This window comes from Ranitomeya imitator, chromosome 1 (genome assembly GCF_032444005.1).
Source record: "Ranitomeya imitator isolate aRanImi1 chromosome 1, aRanImi1.pri, whole genome shotgun sequence".
NCBI lineage: Eukaryota > Metazoa > Chordata > Amphibia > Anura > Dendrobatidae > Ranitomeya > Ranitomeya imitator.
This window is the reverse complement of record NC_091282.1, coordinates 796,321,543-796,338,515: the sequence shown is the minus strand read 5'-3', so window position 1 is coordinate 796,338,515 and position 16,973 is coordinate 796,321,543. Positions and strand designations below refer to the sequence as shown.

Below are 16,973 nucleotides of genomic sequence, written 5' to 3'. Positions count from 1 at the left end.
CTTCCAACAGACTTACCATTGAGGTGCCTTGATACAGCACTCTGGGAACAGCCTATTTGTTGAGAAATTTCTTTCTGGGTCTTACCCTCTTGCTTGAGGGTGTCAATGATGGCCTTCTTGACGTCTGTCAGGTCGCTAGTCTTACCCATGATGGGGGTTTTGAGTAATGAACCAGGCAGGGAGTTTATAAAAGCCTCAGGTATCTTTTGCATGTGTTTAGAGTTAATTAGTTGATTCAGAAGATTAGGGTAATAGGTCGTTTAGAGAACCTTTTCTTGATATGCTAATTTATTGAGACAGGTTTTTTGGGTTATCAGGAGTTGTATGCCAAAATCATCAGTATTAACCCCTTAATGACCGCCAATACGTCTTTTAACTGACCTGAGATATAAGAGAATAGCCTCCCCATACAGATGACAATCCAGCAGCTGTCGGTTGTACACTATAGCTGACAACTTGCTGTATCATCCACGATCAGTGTTTGCACCATCCAAATCTGTTTAACCCCTTAGATGCTGCTGTCAATAGTGACTACATCATTGTAAATGGTTAACAGAGTGTGGGGGCTTCTTCTTTATCCCAATTGGTGCCCTCAGATCATGATTTTGTTGTCCTGAAGTTTGCGATGGCAATTCATGGCCAAATAGCGGCCTTAGAGTCTGCCGGCTATAGTAATCTGTTTAGAAGTTAGAGACATTTAGGTGGTAAAAATACACATTTTCATTTCTGTCATACCACTTTGCATTAATTCCTGTAAAGCACCTGAAGGGTTAATAAACTACCTGACAGCAGTTTTCAATATGTCAGGGGGTGCTGTTTTTAAAATGGTATCACGTTTGGGGGTTTCCCAATATATGAGACCCCTAAAGTCACTTCAAACATGGATAAGTCCCTAAAAAAATAAATGTAAATTTCTTTGAAAAAATTAAAAATTGCTGCTACATTTTTAAACCTCCTAAAATGTTAACAAAATAAAATAACATGTTACAAATGGTTCTGATGTAAAGCAGACATGTGGGAAATGTTATTTATTAATGGTTTGCTGTTGTATGACCATCTGGATTAAAGGGATAATCATTCAAATTTAGAAAATTGCTAATTTTTTTAACATTTTTCTCAAATTTTTTATAAATAAACACAAAAAATGTTGAACTAAATTTACCATTATCATAAAGTATAATGTGTCACGAAAAAACAATCTCAAAATCACTGGGATTTGTTGAAGCGTTGCAGAGTTATTACCACATAAAATGACACTGGTCAGATTTCAAAAATTTGTCTCGGTCACTAAGGGGTTAAAACAATAAAAGACCTGACAAATTTCAGTTGGTGGATAATGAATCTATAATATATGAAAGTTTAATTGTAATCATTACATTATGGTAAATAATGAAATTTAACACTATATACTAATTTTTTGAGAAGGACCTGTATTACACAGGTAGAGATTATTTCACAGGTATAGACATTGTTTAATAATAATAATAATCTTTATATAGCGCTAACATATTCCGCAGCGCTTTACAGTTTTGCACACATTATTATCACTGTCCCCAATGGGGCTCACAATCTAAATTCCCTATCAGTAAGTCTTTGGAATGTGGGAGGAAACCCACGCAAACACGGAGAGAACATACAAACTCTTTGCAGATGTTGTCCTTGGTGGGGTTTGAACCCAGAACTCCAGCGCTACAAGGCTGCTGTGCTATCCACTGCGCCACCGTGCTGCCCTAAACACTATGGTGGAACATATGGACTGTGACCATCGCTGGGCATAAGATGGGGCATTACAGGAGTATACACACTATGGCGGAACGTATGGACTAGGATCATCGCTGGGCATAAGAGGGGGCATTACAGGGATATACACACTATGGCGGAACGTATGGACTTTGACAATAGCTGGGCATAAGTTGGAGCATTACAGGAGTATTGTTACACAGGTATAGACATTGTTACACAGTTATGGAGATTGTTACACGGGTATAGACAGGTATGGAGATTGTTACACAGGAATAGAGATCGTTACATATGTATAGAGATTATTACATAGGTATAGAGATTGTTACACAGGTATAGACATTATTATACAGGTAGAGATTATTACACAGGTATAACGATTGTTACACAGGTATGGAAATTATTACATAGGTATACAGTAGAGATTATTACACAGGTATAGAGATTATTACACAGGTGTAGACATTATTACACAGGTATAGAGATTGTTACACAGGTGTAGACATTATTACACAGGTATAGACATTGTTACACAGTTATGGAGATGGTTACACGGGTATAGACAGGTATGGAGATTGTTACACAGGAATAGAGATTGTTACATAGGTATAGAGATTATTACATATGTATAGAGATTGTTACACAGGTATAGACATTATTATACAGGTAGAGATTATTACACAGGTATGGAGATTGTTACACAAGTATAGAGATTGTTACACAAGTATAGAGATTGTTACCCAGGTATAGACATTATTATACAGGTAGAGATTATTACACAGGTATGGAGATTGTTACACAGGTATAGAGATTGTTACCCAGGTATAGAGATTATTACATAGGTATAGAGATTGTTACACAGGTAGAGATTGTTACACGTGTAGACATTATTACACAGGTATAGAGATTGTTACACAGGAATAGAGATTGTTACATAGGTATAGAGATTATTACATATGTATAGAGATTGTTACACAGGTATAGACATTATTATACAGGTAGAGATTATTACACAGGTATGGAGATTGTTACACAAGTATAGAGATTGTTACACAAGTATAGAGATTGTTACCCAGGTATAGACATTATTATACAGGTAGAGATTATTACACAGGTATGGAGATTGTTACACAGGTATAGAGATTGTTACCCAGGTATAGAGATTATTACATAGGTATACAGTAGAGATTATTACACAGGTATAGAGATTGTTACACAGGTAGAGATTGTTACACGTGTAGACATTATTACACAGGTATAGAGATTGTTACACAGGTATAGAGATTATTACATAGGTATACAGTAGAGATTATTACACAGGTATAGAGATTATTACCTAGGTATAGAGATTGTTACATAGGTATAGAGATTGTTACACAGGTAAAGATTGTTACACAGGAGTAGACATTATTACACAGGTATAGAGATTGTTACACAGGTGTAGACATTATTACACAGGTGTAGACATTATTACACAGGTATAGAGATTGTTACACAGGTATAGAGACTACTGAGGAAGAGAATTACACCAGTATTGTAATATAGGTTATTACACTAATACTTGTACTAGTAAAGATCCTTACGCAATTGTCGGGATCATTACATCATTATTTGTACTGGAGGGGATATTGTAATTTAATGTACCTGTATTACAGGTGTAACCTCCTTAACCTGAGTGCTGTACACACCAGATCTGATGATTGTGGGTTTTTTCCACTTCCTGTGAATTAACTTTTATTTATTCTTTTATTTTCCAATAACATTAAATGTTTGTACTAAAAGGGAATGTCACACTTACACATATGCACACTATGGCAGAACACCAATACGTATGTGCATAAGAAGGGGCATTACAGGAGTATACACACTATAGCGGAAAGTATGGACTATGACCATCGCTGGGCATAAGATGGGGCATTACAGGGATATATACACTGTGGCGTAATGTATGGACTGTGACCATCGCAGGGCACAAGAGGGTGCAATACAGGGGTATAAACACTATGGTGGAACGTATGGACTTTGACGATAGCTGGGCATAAGATGGGGCATTACAGGGGTATAAACACTATGGCGGAACATATGGACTATGACCATCGCTGGGCATAAGATGGGGCATTACAGAGTTATATACAATATGGCGGAATGTATGGACTGACCATCGCAGGGCACAAGATGGCGCATTACAGGGATATACACACTGTGGCGTAACGTATGGACTATGATCATCGCTGGGCACAAAAGGGGGCAATACAGGGATATAAACACTATGGCAGAACGTATGGACTATGACCATCGCTGGGCATAAGATGGGGCATTACAGGGATATACACACTGGTGGAACGTATGGACTATGATCATCGCTGGGCATAAGCGGGGACATTACAGAGTTAGGCTGCAGTCACACTATCAGTATTTGGTCAGTATTTTACCTCAGTATTTGTAGCCAAAACCAGGAGTGGAACAATTAGAGGAAAAGTATAATAGAAACATATGCACCACTTCTGCATTTATCACCCACTCCTGGTTTTGGCTACAAATACTGATGTAAAATACTGACCAAATACTGCTAGTGTGACGGCAGCCTTATATACAATATGGCGGAACGTATGGACTATGATCATCGCTGGGCATAAGGGGGCATTACAGGGGTATACACACTATGGTGTGTGCATAGGTGGGATTGTTACACCGGTATACACACTTGGAAGGGGATATTACACGATTATATCAGCTAGAATAAACAAGGCACCAATATATGCAATAAGGGGGTGTGCAGACACTATGGCAGAGGGGACCTTGCAGCAATACATCCCTTATGGGGACCCCATTACTTCAGTTACACTAACCTTCATACTAATAAGTGGAGTTGATCTCTATATACCCTACATATATGGGAAGCTGCAGTAGGAGGTCTATGCCATAATGTACCCAGCCATGTATAGTTATTCTGGGTCCATCAGTCTGCAAAGTAAGGAGGATACATGGAGCCCATAGATAGTCTATGCAGCAGGAGGGAGTGACTGCAGCAAACAGACCCATCCCCCCAGCAGCCTGTACACAGTGCAGGGACATACTGTGCCCGGATAGAGCCACTGTGAGCTCCCATCCCCCTGCTGACTAATGGAGGGCGCCGGCACCTCAGCCCAGTGAGCGGCTCTGCCTGCAGCGCTCAGTCCTCGCCTCTCACCTTGTGCCGTCATTGCCGCTTCTCCCCGCGTCCGACTGCAGAGCTCGGAGGTCTGTGGCTCTGCTCCCTGCACCTGGCTCTGCCGCAGCCTCCACTGCCCCTGTTCCCGCTGCTCAGGGCTTCTCTCCAGCAAACACTTGTTGTCTCCTCCCGGCATTTTTATTCTACAGTCCTGAAGGTCGTCAGCACCGCGGAACTGTCCACTCTGCGCTGATTGGCTGGAGAGCCACGCAGGCTCCTCTGTCATTGGCTGTCCTAAACCCCCTCCGCCCCTCCCTTATTACAAAGTTTCCAAGACAGTTTTCTGTGCTTAAGTGATAGCAACATTGAGGGGTGTAGTGTGTCACTGGTGACCGGGGGGCAAGGGGGGATCAAATGTACAAAACAGAGGAGCCCTGCCAAAATGACTGCACATTGCATAGCTAGGTAGAGAACAGCGCAAGGAAACAGCATAGGTCACTGGGTTATTCACAACGTAGTTCTGGTAACTATCATTTATTTATTTAGCTACTATAATATTGCCCAGTATGTACAGGAATATAACTACTATAATACTGCCCCTATGTACAGGAATATAACTACTATAATACTGCCCCTATGTACAGGAATATAACTACTATAATACTGCTTTATATACAAGAATATAACTACTATAATACTGCCCCTATGTACTGGAATATAACTACTATAATACTGCCCCTATGTACAAGAATATAACTACTATAATACTGCCCCTATATACAAGAATATAACTACTATAATACTGCCCCTATGTACAGGAATATAACTACTATAATACTGCTTTATATACAAGAATATAACTACTATAATACTGCCCCTATATACAAGAATATAACTACTATAATACTGCCCCTATGTACAAGAATATAACTACTATAATACTGCCCCTATATACAAGAATATAACTACTATAATATTGCCCAGTATGTACAGGAATATAACTACTATAATACTGCCCCTATGTACAGGAATATAACTACTATAATACTGCCCCTATGTACAGGAATATAACTACTATAATACTGCTTTATATACAAGAATATAACTACTATAATACTGCCCCTATGTACTGGAATATAACTACTATAATACTGCCCCTATGTACAAGAATATAACTACTATAATACTGCCCCTATATACAAGAATATAACTACTATAATACTGCCCCTATGTACAGGAATATAACTACTATAATACTGCTTTATATACAAGAATATAACTACTATAATACTGCCCCTATATACAAGAATATAACTACTATAATACTGCCCCTATGTACAAGAATATAACTACTATAATACTGCCCCTATATACAAGAATATAACTACTATAATACTGCCCCTATGTACAGGAATATAACTACTATAATACTGCTTTATATACAAGAATATAACTACTATAATACTGCCCCTATATACAAGAATATAACTACTATAATACTGCTCCTATGTACAAGAATATAACAACTATAATACTGCCCCTATGTACAAGAATATAACTACTATAATACTGCCCCTATGTACAAGAATATAACTACTATAATACTGCCCCTATGTACAAGAATATAACTACTATAATACTGCCCCTATGTACAAGAATATAACTACTATAATACTGCCCCTATGTACAAGAATATAACTACTATAATACTGCCCCTATATACAAGAATATAACTACTATAATACTGCCCCTATGTACAAGAATATAACTACTATAATACTGCTCCTATGTACAAGAATATAACTACTATAATACTGCCCCTATGTACAAGAATATAACTACTATAATACTGCCCCTATGTACAAGAATATAACTACTATAATACTGCCCCTATGTACAAGAATATAACTACTATAATGCTGCCCCTATGTACAAGAATATAACTACTATAATACTGCCCCTATGTACAAGAATATAACTACTATAATACTGCCCCTATATACAAGAATATAACTACTATAATACTGCCCCTATGTACAAGAATATAACTACTATAATACTGCTCTTATGTACAAGAATATAACTACTATAATACTGCCCCTATATACAAGAATATAACTACTATAATACTGCCCCTATGTACAAGAATATAACTACTATAATACTGCCCCTATATACAAGAATATAACTACTATAATACTGCCCCTATGTACAAGAATATAACTACTATAATACTGCTCTTATGTACAAGAATAGAACTACTATAATACTGCTCCTATGTACAAGAATATAACTACTATAATACTGCCCCTATGTACAAGAATATAACTACTATAATACTCCCCCTATGTACAAGAATATAACTACTATAATACTGCCCCTATGTACAAGAACATAACTATTATGATACTGCTTCTATGTACAAGAATACAACTACTATAATACTGCTCCTATGTACAGGAATATAACTACTAGAATACTGCTCCCTATATACAAGAATATAACTACTATAATACTACCCCCTATGTACAAGAATATAACTACTATAATACTGCTCCTATGTACAAGAATATAACTACTATAATACTGCCACTATGTATAAGAATATAACTACTATAATACTGTCCTTATGTACAAGAATATAACTACTACTACAGTGTAAGCGGTTTATACCTTGTGGGAATAAAAGGACTAGAAATAGGAAAAACCCAATGTGGCTAAACAAAGAAGTAAGACAGGCAATTAACAGTAAAAAGAAAGCATTTGCACTACTAAAGCAGGATGGCACCATTGAAGCTCTAAAAAACTATAGGGAGAAAAATACTTTATCTAAAAAACTAAGTAAAGCTGCCAAAAAGGAAACAGAGAAGCACATTGCTAAGGAGAGTAAAACTAATCCCAAACTGTTCTTCAACTATATCAATAGTAAAAGAATAAAAACTGAAAATGTAGGCCCCTTAAAAAATAGTGAGGAAAGAATGGTTGTAGATGACGAGGAAAAAGCTAACATATTAAACACCTTCTTCTCCACGGTATTCACGGTGGAAAATGAAATGCTAGGTGAAATCCCAAGAAACAATGAAAACCCTATATTAAGGGTCACCAATCTAACCCAAGAAGAGGTGCGAAACCGGCTAAATAAGATTAAAATAGATAAATCTCCGGGTCCGGATGGCATACACCCACGAGTACTAAGAGAACTAAGTAATGTAATAGATAAACCATTATTTCTTATTTTTAGTGACTCTATAACGACAGGGTCTGTTCCGCAGGACTGGCGCATAGCAAATGTGGTGCCAATATTCAAAAAGGGCTCTAAAAGTGAACCTGGAAATTATAGGCCAGTAAGTCTAACCTCTATTGTTGGTAAAATATTTGAAGGGTTTCTGAGGGATGTTATTCTGGATTATCTCAATGAGAATAACTGTTTAACTCCATATCAGCATGGGTTTATGAGAAATCGCTCCTGTCAAACCAATCTAATCAGTTTTTATGAAGAGGTAAGCTATAGACTGGACCACGGTGAGTCATTGGACGTGGTATATCTCGATTTTTCCAAAGCGTTTGATACCGTGCCGCACAAGAGGTTGGTACACAAAATGAGAATGCTTGGTCTGGGGGAAAATGTGTGTAAATGGGTTAGTAACTGGCTTAGTGATAGAAAGCAGAGGGTGGTTATAAATGGTATAGTCTCTAACTGGGTCGCTGTGACCAGTGGGGTACCGCAGGGGTCAGTATTGGGACCTGTTCTCTTCAACATATTCATTAATGATCTGGTAGAAGGTTTACACAGTAAAATATCGATATTTGCAGATGATACAAAACTATGTAAAGCAGTTAATACAAGAGAAGATAGTATTCTGCTACAGATGGATCTGGATAAGTTGGAAACTTGGGCTGAAAGGTGGCAGATGAGGTTTAACAATGATAAATGTAAGGTTATACACATGGGAAGAGGGAATCAATATCACCATTACACACTGAACGGGAAACCACTGGGTAAATCTGACAGGGAGAAGGACTTGGGGATCCTAGTTAATGATAAACTTACCTGGAGCAGCCAGTGCCAGGCAGCAGCTGCCAAGGCAAACAGGATCATGGGGTGCATTAAAAGAGGTCTGGATACACATGATGAGAGCATTATACTGCCTCTGTACAAATCCCTAGTTAGACCGCACATGGAGTACTGTGTCCAGTTTTGGGCACCGGTGCTCAGGAAGGATATAATGGAACTAGAGAGAGTACAAAGGAGGGCAACAAAATTAATAAAGGGGATGGGAGAACTACAATACCCAGATAGATTAGCGAAATTAGGATTATTTAGTCTAGAAAAAAGACGACTGAGGGGCGATCTAATAACCATGTATAAGTATATAAGGGGACAATACAAATATCTCGCTGAGGATCTGTTTATACCAAGGAAGGTGACGGGCACAAGGGGGCATTCTTTGCGTCTGGAGGAGAGAAGGTTTTTCCACCAACATAGAAGAGGATTCTTTACTGTTAGGGCAGTGAGAATCTGGAATTGCTTGCCTGAGGAGGTGGTGATGGCGAACTCAGTCGAGGGGTTCAAGAGAGGCCTGGATGTCTTCCTGGAGCAGAACAATATTGTATCATACAATTATTAGGTTCTGTAGAAGGACGTAGATCTGGGTATTTATTATGATGGAATATAGGCTGAACTGGATGGACAAATGTCTTTTTTCGGCCTTACTAACTATGTTATGTTACTATGTTATGTTACTATAATACTGCCACTATGTATAAGAATATAACTACTATAATACTGCCCTATAAACAAGAATATAACTACTATAATACTGCCCCTATGTACAAGAATATAACTACTATAATACTGCTCCTATGTACAAGAATATAACTACTATAATACTGCTCCTATGTACAAGAATATAACTACTATAATACTGTCCCTATGTACAAGAATATAACTACTATAATACTGCTCCTATGTACAAGAATATAACTACTATAATACTGCTCCTCTCGTTTGCGCCCCCTTTTCTTCTTTACAGCTATAAGCGTATCCTCTCATTGTATGCCTTTGTTTTTTATACGTGGGTTACCAGTTATTGCTAAGTTTTACTCCCCCTTCCTTTTGAGATATTTTGTACATATATATTGGGAGGTGATTCATATATCCGTTTCACCCCCATATTCCATCTCTGTCTAAGGACCTACGTTGCAAGAACGGCCAAAGAAAACAAAATCAGTCACTCCTTCTGTGTTTATTATATAGCAATGGAGCTACTGCTCATTTCTATTCTGATTTCCAGGGACTGCATTGATTGGGGACCCATTTGGGTTTTTCTCTTCTCCGATTGCAGTATGGAATTCGTTATGTTTAAAGGACCTAACCAATATAGTAACCAATATAGTATTGCATACTGATACCTCCTTGCTCGTATGCCCCTCCCCCCCCTCCTTCCCTCGTAGCCAATTATCACCAGGCCATATGACTTCTTTTGCACTCATATGTGGACACATAGAGCTGCTATGTTGATGTTTATTGGTACATCTATATACTGTATAGTACAAAAGAACATATAATACTTTCTGTATATTCGGACAAACGTCATGTGCCCACAATATACCATTGTATATGGTGCCTATATTGGTTATTGAAGGTCTATGTGGTACATCAATGGACATAGACACTACACACTAATGTTTACAAATAGTGGGAGCATGGTACCGTTAGAATATGGTGGGCGGGCACTATGCATCATACAAGGCACTGGAATTCCTGGGGGTGTAGAGATAGTGGCCGTAACCATACCATTGTTGGGTATTCACAATGTATTTATGGGGGTGACGTGCTCCGTAAAATGAGGGACGAAACTGATGCCCTGTACACGGTGTCGTAGCCACCGGTCATGTGTGCTGTGGCGGCCGATAGTCCCCAGTGTCACCACGAACTATAGGGAGCACTGTGCTCCAATAATACGGTGGGCGGAAGTGACGCTTGTAATATGGCGTCCAAACTTCCGGTATCTAGTGTTGATGCCGCTCGGCGGCACGAGGGATTATAGGGAGACCATCGGGCTTCAATAACATGGTGGGCGGAAATGACGCGCACAATATGGCGTCTATACCTCCGGTAACAAGCGTTCTAGCGACCGGAACTGCCCACAATGTGGCGAAAGAGCACACATGGCTCTGAACCAGGTATGTATTACCAACCCACTTATTGGGGTAATCATCTTTAACAGCTGACATATTAGGGGGGCTATATAGGGGAGGTACTTGGATCAGTATGCAGGGACTCCTTACAAGTTACGGATACAACGGACATCTGTTAACCTCATATGGGTATTCCCTGCCACTGCGGGACCCAGGCTTTACACGGACCCTCATGAATGAGATCTGATTATTTTTTACGGACTATTGCAGACCCATTGGTCGTGAATCATACAACTCCCCTGATGATTCTCCCCCATCGGAGTTGAAACGCGTTGGGAGATTATAGACATTATTTTCTTTTCTTTTTTTCTGTTGTTTTTTCTCTTTGGTTGGTGGGTATCCATAGCAGGATCTACTTGGGGCCTGTCCTTGTCAGGACAGGAGCTCGTGGAGGGTTCACAGGGAAGGCAGGGGTTTACATATTATTTCCCTACCCTCTTACCTGGCTAGTACAATCGGTACCACCTTCCTCCTACAATCTGAGGGATTTCCCTTATTTGTCCGTCCAATTGGTAAGACTGCTCCAATTTTTTATCTTGAGCACTGTTTCACTTGAGCACGTTTTTCTTTTTTGTTTGTGTTTGTTAGGATCCATATTTTAACTTCATGAATTAAAAGTTATGTTTTATATAATGGATATCCTCCACAGCTATTATTATATTCGATCCTGAGGATATAGACAGGGCCTATTCCACTATATGCCTTAGCTATACTTTATTAGCTTTGTGTTTTTGTTATGGCTGGTTCTTTGGCGACAGGTCCGGATACAGAGTCATGGCTCACTGAAGCCAGGGATATTTTTTCAGAAAAAGAATTTGCTAAAAAAAAAATATACTCCCACATATACTTCAGCGTTTAAGGATCTGAACAGAATTTATAGGGAGCAGATAGTCTCGTGGTGGGAACTACAAAGTCTAGAAAATTACATAAAACACGGTATCGTCCCAAGGGGACTACGTATCCCCCTGCTCCCAGCTACACGGTGTAGGACCCCCCAACTTTTGAGCCTCTGGGAAAAAGAGGCCACCTGCAGCTCTCTGAGATTTATGCAGATACTGGCGAACGAGGAGAAAATTAATCTTGAAAAACTGAATAACAAACTCAAAGAACACATTGAAATTACCAAAAAATTCAAAACTGAAAGTGATTTTACCGTTAAGGAAAGTCAGTTGCAAAATTCCATTGAAAAGTTCCAGTATAATCTCAAAGAGAGAAAACACAAACAATTTCTCAGAGACCTGCAGGATTTTAAGGAGGGGAAGGTCTACCAGGTAGCAGTGGATAGAACAGAAAGGGACAGAGAGACTGATCTGTCCTCCACAGAAACAGATATTTCAGACGCTGAGAGTAGAAATAACCACCCTAAGGGTCGTCATAAGGGGAGAGGAGGTAACTATCGAAGGGGTAACAAATACCACACTTCTAACCCACGAGTAGGTTTTTTAGATCGGCCTTACCAACTCAGGAGCCAGACCCCCTTCAACGAGAGTCACAGGTTCTGAATTTATCTAGTAGACAGTTATCCACAGCAGAAATAGCGGTACTGTCCAAAGGACTCTCTCTCGGACTTTAAGGTTTTTGATATGGTTAAAGATCTGAACCTTTTTGTCCGTAAACTTAGATGGCATAAATTTTTCAAACTTAAGGACAGAAGAATGTGTGGTGATCTTAATATCCCACAGGACATGTTATCTGACGTGCGACTTTTGGCGGGTTTAGATACGGTACATGACAACAGCAATGGATGTGGCCCATTCACCCAGCTCAAAAATACAAGTAAGAAAATGGCACCGGTAGGGGGCGATTTATCGGCAATAGATGTCTTTCTTAACCCCTTCCCGACCTGTGACACAGCGTATGCGTCATGAAAGTCGGTGCCAATCCGACCTGTGACGCATATGCTGTGTCACAGAAAGATCGCGTCCCTGCAGATCGGGTGAAAGGGTTAACTCCCATTTCACCCGATCTGCAGGGACAGGGGGAGTGGTAGTTTAGCCCAGGGGGGGTGGCTACGATCGCTCTGATTGGCTGTTGAAAGTGAAACTGCCAATCAGAGCGATTTGTAATATTTCACCTAAAAAACTGGTGAAATATTACAATCCAGCCATGGCCGATGCTGCAATATCATCGGCCATGGCTGGAAACACTGATGTGCCCCCACCCCACCCCACCGATCGCCCCCCGATCTGTGCAGCGCTCCCCTCCGTCCTGTGCTCCGCTCCCCCGTCCTCCTGTCCGCTCCCCCCGTGCTCCAGTCAACCCCCCCGTGCTCCGATCACCCCCCCCTGCACAGCGATCCCCCACCCCGTGCTCCAATCCACCCGCACGCACACCGATCCTCATCCGTGCTCCGACGCCCTCCACCCCGTGCTCCGACGCCTCCCCCCCGTGCTCCGACGCCCCCCCCCGTGTGCCCTGATCTCCCCCCCCCCTTATACTTACCGAGCCTGCCGGTGTCCGTCTTCTTTCCTGGGCGCCGCCATCTTCCAAAATGGCGGGCGCATGTGCAGTGCGCCCGCCGAATCTGCCGGCCGGCAGATTCGTTCCAGAATGAATTTTGATCACTGAGATAGGTTATATCTCAGTGATCAAAATAAAAAAATAGTAAATGACCCCCCCCCCCCTTTGTCACCCATAGGTAGGGACAATAAAAAAAATAAAGAATTTTTTTTTTTTTCACTAAGGTTGGAGTTAGAACTAGGGGTAGGGTTAGGGGGAGGGTTAGGGGTAGGGTTAGGGTTAGGGGTAGGGTTAGGGGTAGGGTTAGGGGTAGGGGTAGGGTTAGGGGTAGGGTTTAGGGGTAGGGTTAGGGGTAGGGTTAGGGTAAGGGCTAGGGTTAGGGGTAGGGTTAGGGGTACGGTTAGGGTTAGGGCTAGGGGTAGGGTTAGGGTTCGGGATGTGCACACGTATTCTGGTCCTCTGCGGATTTTTCCGCAGAGGATTTGATAAATCCGCAGTGCTAAACCGCTGTGGATTTACCGCGGTTTTTCTGCGCATTTCACTGCAGTTTTACAACTGCGATTTTCTATTGGAGCAGTTGTAAAACCGCTGCGGAATCCGCAGAAAGAAGTGACATGCTGCAGAATGTAAACCGCTGCGTTTCCGTGCTGTTTTTCTGCAGCATGTGGACAGCGATTTTTGTTTCCCATAGGTTTACATTGAATTGTAAACTCATGGGAAACTGCTGCGGATCCGCAGCGTTTTCCGCAGCGTGTGCACATACCTTTAGAATTAGACTATGTGCACACGGTGCGGATTTGGCTGAGGATTCACAGCGGATTGGCCGCTGCAGATCCGCAGCAGTGTTCCATCAGGTTTACAGTACCATGTAAACATATGGAAAACCAAATCCGCTGTGCCCATGGTGCGGAAAATACCGCGCGGAAACGCTGTGTTGTATTTTCCGCAGCATGTCAATTCTTTGTGCGGATTCCGCAGCGTTTTACACCTGTTCCTCAATAGGAATCCACAGGTGAAATCCGCACAAAAAACACTGGCAATCCGCGGTAAATCCGCAGGTAAAACGCAGTGCCTTTTACCCGCGCATTTTTCAAAAATGGTGCTGAAAAATCTCATACGAATCCGCAACGTTGGCACATAGCCTTAGGGTTAGGGTTGGGTTGGAATTAGGGTTGTGGTTAGGGGTGTGTTGGGGTTAGGGTTGTGATTAGGGTTACGGCTACAGTTGGGATAAGGTTTAGGGGTGTGTTGGAGTTAGAATTGAGGGGTTTCCACTGTTTAGGCTCATCAGGGGGTCTCCAAACGCAACATGGCGCCACCATTGATTCCAGCCAATCTTGTATTCAAAAAGTCAAATGGTGCTCCCTCACTTCCGAGCTCCGACGTGTGCCCAAACAGTGGTTTACCCCCACATATGGGGTACCAGCATACTCAGGACAAACTGCGCAACAATTACTGGGGTCCAATTTCTCCTGTTACCCTTGAGAAAATAAAAAAATTGCTTGCTAAAACATAATTTTTGAGGAAAGAAAAATGATTTTTTATTTTCACGGCTCTGCGTTGTAAACGTCTGTGAAGCACTTGGGGGTTCAAAGTGCTCAGCACATATCTAGATAAGTTCCTTGGGGGGTCTAGTTTCCAAAATGGGGTCACTTGTGGGGGGTTTCTACTGTTTAGGCACACCAGGGGCTCTGCAAACGCAACGTGACGTCCGCAGACAATTCCATCAAAGTCTGCATTTCAAAAGTCACTACTTCCCTTCTGAGCCCCGACGTGCGCCCAAACAGTGGTTTACCCCCACACATGGGGTATCGGCGTACTCAGGAGAAACTGGACAACAACTTTTGGGGTCCAATTTCTCCTGTAACCCTTGGGAAAATAAAAAATTCTGGGCTAAAAAATTATTTTTGAGGAAAGAAAATGTATTTATTATTTTCACGGCTCTGCGTTATAAGCTTCTGTAAAGCACTTGGGGGTTGAAAGTGCTCACCACATATCCAGATAAGTTCCTTTGGGGGTCTAGTTTCCAAAATGGGGTCACTTGTGGGGGGTTTCTACTGTTTAGGCACACCAGGGGCTCTGCAAACGCAACGTGACGCCCGCAGACCATTCCATCAAAGTCTGCATTTCAAAAGTCACTACTTCCCTTCTGAGCCCCGACGTGTGCCCAAACAGTGGTTTACCCCCACACAAGGGGTATCGGCGTACTCAGGAGAAACTGGACAACAACTTTTGTGGTCCAATTTCTCCTGTAACCCTTGGGAAAATAAAAAATTCTGGGCTAAAAAATTATTTTTGAGGAGAGAAAACGTATTTATTATTTTCACGGCTCTGCGTTATAAACTTCTGTGAAGCACTTGGGGGTTGAAAGTGCTCACCACATATCTAGATAATTTCATTTCGGGGTCTAGTTTCCGAAATGGGGTGACTTGTGGGGGGTTTCTACTGTTTAGTCACATCAGGGGCTCTGCAAACGCAACGTGACGCCCGTAGAGCATTCCATCAAAGTCTGTATTTCAAAACGTCACTACTTCACTTCCGAGCCCCGGCAAGTGCCCAAATAGTAGTTTACCCCCACATGTGGGGTATCACCGTACTCAGGAGAAACTGGACAATAAATAATGGGGTCAAATTTCTCCTGTTACCCTTGGGAAAATTAAAAAATTCTGGGCTAAAAAATTATTTTTGAGGAAATAAAACGTATTTATTATTTTCACTGCTCTGTGTTATGAACTTCTGTGAAGCACTTGGGGGTTCAAAGTGCTCACCTCACATCTAGATAAGTTCCTTTCGGGGTCTAGTTTCCAAAATGGGGTCACTTGTGGGGGGTTTCTACTGTTTAGCCACATCAGGGGCTCTGCAAACACAACGTGACGCCTGCAGAGCATTCCATCAAAGTCTGCATTTGAAAACGTCACTACTTCACTTCCGAGCCCCAGCATGTGCCTAAACAGTGGTTTACCCCCACATATGGGGTATTAGCGTACTCAGGAGAAACTGGACAACAACTTTTGGGGTCAAATTTCTCCTGTTACCCTTGGGAAAATAAAAAATTGCGGGCTAAAAAATCATTTTTGAGAAAAGAAATTTTTTATTTTATTTTCATGGCTCTGCGTTATAAACTTCTGTGAAGCACTTGAGGGTTCAAAGTGCTCACCACACATCTAGATTAGTTCCTTTGGGGGTCTAGTATCCAAAATGGGGTCATTTGTGGGGGATCTCCAATGTTTAGGCACATAGGGGCTCTCCAAACGCGACATGGTGTCCGCTAATGATTGGAGCTAATTTTCCATTTAAAAAGCCAAATGGCGTGCCTTCCCTTCTGAGCCCTGCCGTGCGCCCAAACAGTGGTTTACCCCCACATATGGGGTATCTGCATACTCAGGACAAACTGGACAACAACATTTGTGGTCCAATTTCT

General features: G+C 41.3%; 1 protein-coding gene across 2 annotated transcripts in view; it reads right to left on the bottom strand.

Annotated features, from left to right (window-relative positions):
- Positions 1-16,973, bottom strand: part of ANKRD9 (ankyrin repeat domain 9) — a 75,887-nt gene that overhangs the window by 11,781 nt on the left and 47,133 nt on the right. Inside the window, exon 1 of one of the 2 annotated variants that reach the window (XM_069737825.1) lies at positions 4,931-5,121. The exons of the other annotated variant lie outside the window; for it this stretch is intronic. The gene's annotated coding sequence lies outside the window, so the exon portion shown is untranslated. Of the gene's footprint in view, positions 1-4,930; positions 5,122-16,973 lie in introns of those variants that run through there. 2 annotated transcript variants of the gene reach the window in all.